This window comes from Raphanus sativus, unplaced genomic scaffold (genome assembly GCF_000801105.2).
Source record: "Raphanus sativus cultivar WK10039 unplaced genomic scaffold, ASM80110v3 Scaffold0008, whole genome shotgun sequence".
NCBI classification, from domain to species: Eukaryota; Viridiplantae; Streptophyta; class Magnoliopsida; order Brassicales; family Brassicaceae; genus Raphanus; species Raphanus sativus.
Window position 1 is genome coordinate 63659 of NW_026615334.1, and position 3533 is coordinate 67191.

The following is a 3533-nucleotide window of genomic DNA, read 5'->3' on the forward strand; positions in this document are numbered from 1 at the left end:
GAGAAGAACCAATCCTCTCATAGAGAAGATCATCTGAACCCTATTGTTTCATACTCTGTTCTTATGCAATTTTATTCAGGATTTATGTCTTTGTCTATGTGCATCATGATCGAGTAGTGACCTTGCTCGCCTAGGGTTTTTAGGGTGTTGAGACATGAGCTAAACATAGATAAGCGATCCATAACTGTTCTTCATTCATACTGTTCTTACTGCTTTCATTAAACTGATCACTTGATGTTAGATCACTAGTTCATCACCTAGTTAACCGCTTAGGATGATAACTTGACATGTATTGAATGAGCTTAGTATCCCTAATCAGCGAAAGTAGATATTAGGGTGGTAAGTGAACTGATCGGACCTGTTCTCTAAAGCTTGCAATCGATCCTCATCCCAACGACAGTTAGGTGGTGAGATCGATCTGCAAAGCGATCACTGCCACGACAGTGGAGTGTTCCAGCTTAGTGATCCGAGTTCTAGAAAGCACTTCATCGCGCTTGAATAATTGTTTGGCTCCAATTCAACACCCAATGAAATACCCTAGGCTAGCTCTTGTTTAATTGAATCAATCTCGTGTTTATTTTGCTTGTTTACTATCGCCTATTTCAACCAAATCATATCTTCTTCTTAGCTTGATTCTGAAACTTATAGAACTAGAGTGTAGACTGGTCCTCTGGATTTGAATCTCAAGTACTACAATTGCAACTGTTAACTTGGCAGTAGCAAGGATTCATTTTTAGTGTATCAAGTTTTGGCGCCGTTGCGACGGGGACCAGATTTTTTACCTCTAATTTTCGGTTTCATATCTAGTCTAAGATATCTAACTCGTGTTATTTTCTTTGTTTCAGCTGATGATCCAGGTGCATGACCAGTAGACATACTCGGAGCAACGCACAAGGACCATTACATCAGCTTTCTAACGAGGAACTAGCGAGATTGGAACGACAGAACCGTCAACAGCCGAGATCAACGAACACCAACATGGGTGATCATCCAGATGATCTCACTGCTGCGTTTGCACTCATGCAACAGCAGATGCAGCAGATGCAGCAGACGATCCAAGCGCAGCAAGCTGCTGCCGAGCAAGCTGCTCTGAATGCTGCGAACCAACAGGAGGGAGTGGTCCAGATCGGCCAGAGAAACTTACTGCGTAATCTGCCCGCTACGCGATCTGCCATAACCCCTCCACCGTGCACAAGGCAAGACTTCGAGATCAAGCCAGCCTTGATAAGTCTAGTGCAAAGGAAGATCTTCAATGGGCTTCCTGCTGAGATACCGATGGACCACATCGAGCACTTTGAGAAGATGTGTGGTTTCACTAAAGCGAATGGAGTACCACCCGATTACATCAAGTGTACTCTGTTCCCTTTCTCTCTTGATGGGAAAGCTGCTCGCTGGCTTGATTCACTACCCACCGGATCACTCACCACTTGGGAACAAGTCCGAGAAGCTTTCTTAAGCCACTTCTACACGAAATCGAAGACAGCAGCTCTGAGACAGAAGATCGTGACCTTCAAACAGCTGGTAGACGAGCCGTTCTGTGATGCTTGGGAGCGATTCAATGTCTACCGCAGAGAATGCCCACATCACGGTTTTGAGGAAGACTATCTGCTGGGAGTGTTCTACGATGGAGTAGGCTGGGAGTACAGGAACGCTTTGAACTCAGCCAGTAAAGGAGATTTCATGACTCAGTCCACTCAAGGTGCATTCGAGTTGATTGAGAACATGGCCTCAAGCTCAGCTGACAATAACCGCGAGACTGATCGCACTCAGAAGGTGAAGAGCATCGACAACAGCAAGATTGATGAGCTCTCTGCCAAAGTCGACCAGCTGATTAAGAGTAACCAGAACCAAGTCTTCATCATGGAAGAATCCCCACAGGATAAAGCTACCGCAGAAGGCACATCAGAGGCAGATCAGTCGGCTGAGGATCAGCATGAAGTGAGTTATGTGAATGGGCAAGGATGGCAGTTCAAGAACTATCACCCGAACCCTAACGTGAGGAACAATCCCCACCTGTTCAATGCCCCTAAACCAGACGATAAAGCTCAAGGGAACCAAGGTCAGAACAGTGGATATCAAAGGCCTTATGGCAATCAGGGAAGAACCTTTGTCCTTAACCCAGCTCAGAATGCTCAGTTCCACAGCCAGAAACAGCCGGTTAATCAGCAAGCTGCACAACCGACTCAGACTGCTCCGCATGATGACATGAAGAGTCTCGCCAATATGATGAGCCAGCTGCTCCAAGGACAGCAGATCCAAGGGAAAGCACTGAACCAGGTCACAAACGACATCAACACCAGGATGAATCATATGTTCAATGACCTGAGTGTGAAGTATGACAATGTCTCAAGCCATATGAGACAGATGGATATTCAGATTGCTCAGACTGCTGAGAACGTGAAGAGACAGCAAGGAACTCTCCCTGGGAAAACAGACAAGAACCCCAAGGAGTGCAATGCAGTAGGGTTGAGGAGTGGAAAGCAACTGCCTGATCTAGACCCCAGGAGATTCACATCGGCTGAGAAAGGAAAGCAGAAGGAGTCGGATCAGCCATCTAAAGCTGTACCCACAGGTGAGGATGATGCAGAACAACCTACTGAGACTGTTCCGACGGAAGCAGAGCGACCCGCTGGGGTTGTTCCACCGACTGCAGCGCCTTCTCCTGCTCGTCAGTATGTGCCAAAAGTTCCTTACCCTGTTCCAGCTAAGGCTACACGCAAGGATAAGGAAGAGATGAAGTGCAGGAAGATGTTAGAAGACCTAACTGTCAAGCTCCCTCTGATGAGTGCGATCCAGATGATACCATCCATGCGCAGCTTTGTCAAAGGACTGATCTCTGGGAAGATATCTGATGACAATGAGTTCATGATTGTCTCTAAGGAGTGCAGCGCGGTGCTCCAGAACAGAAGGATCAAGAAGATGGGTGATCCGGGAAAGTTTGTTCTCTCGGTTCAGATTGGGAGAACACTTTTCTCATGCTCATTGGTCGATCTAGGGTCGAGCATAAACCTCATGCCATACACTGTGGCTAAGCGCCTTGGATACTCGGACTTCAAGCCTACCAAGATGTCCCTAGTGTTTGCTGATCGATCTGTCAAGTCTCCAGTTGGGATCCTAGAGGATCTTCAAGTTCTGGTCGGAAACACCCTTGTTCCTGCCGATTTCGTTGTTCTGGAAGTTGAGGAAGATTCCAATGATCCCCTGATCCTAGGCAGACCATTCCTCTGCACCGTTGGAGCTATCATTGATGTCCGACAAGGGAAGATCGATCTCCACCTTGGAGATATTGTGATGAAGTTTGAGATGGATCAGATGCTCAAGAAGCCGATGCTGGATGGACAAACCTTCACTGTCCAAGAAGATGGTGATCCCCTAGAGCCGCATGAAGGTATGATCGAGGAGATTCTCACCGAGGATCCACTTGAACTCGCCTTAGTCAGAGCTGAAGCCGAGCAAAGCTTGGAGAGTGTTGATGCTGATGCCTATGCCAAGATCCTGGATTCAGCCAGGAGTATGGAGAGGATGGTGGCGAA

At 47.2% G+C, this 3533-nt stretch overlaps 1 non-coding gene across 1 annotated transcript; it reads right to left on the reverse strand.

Moving 5' to 3' along the window:
- Nucleotides 1-1485: 1485 nt before the first annotated feature.
- Nucleotides 1486-1592, reverse strand: LOC130500662 (small nucleolar RNA R71). Its single transcript, XR_008939250.1, has one exon. It is a non-coding gene; the product is annotated as a small nucleolar RNA R71 (small nucleolar RNA).
- Nucleotides 1593-3533: the final 1941 nt, after the last annotated feature.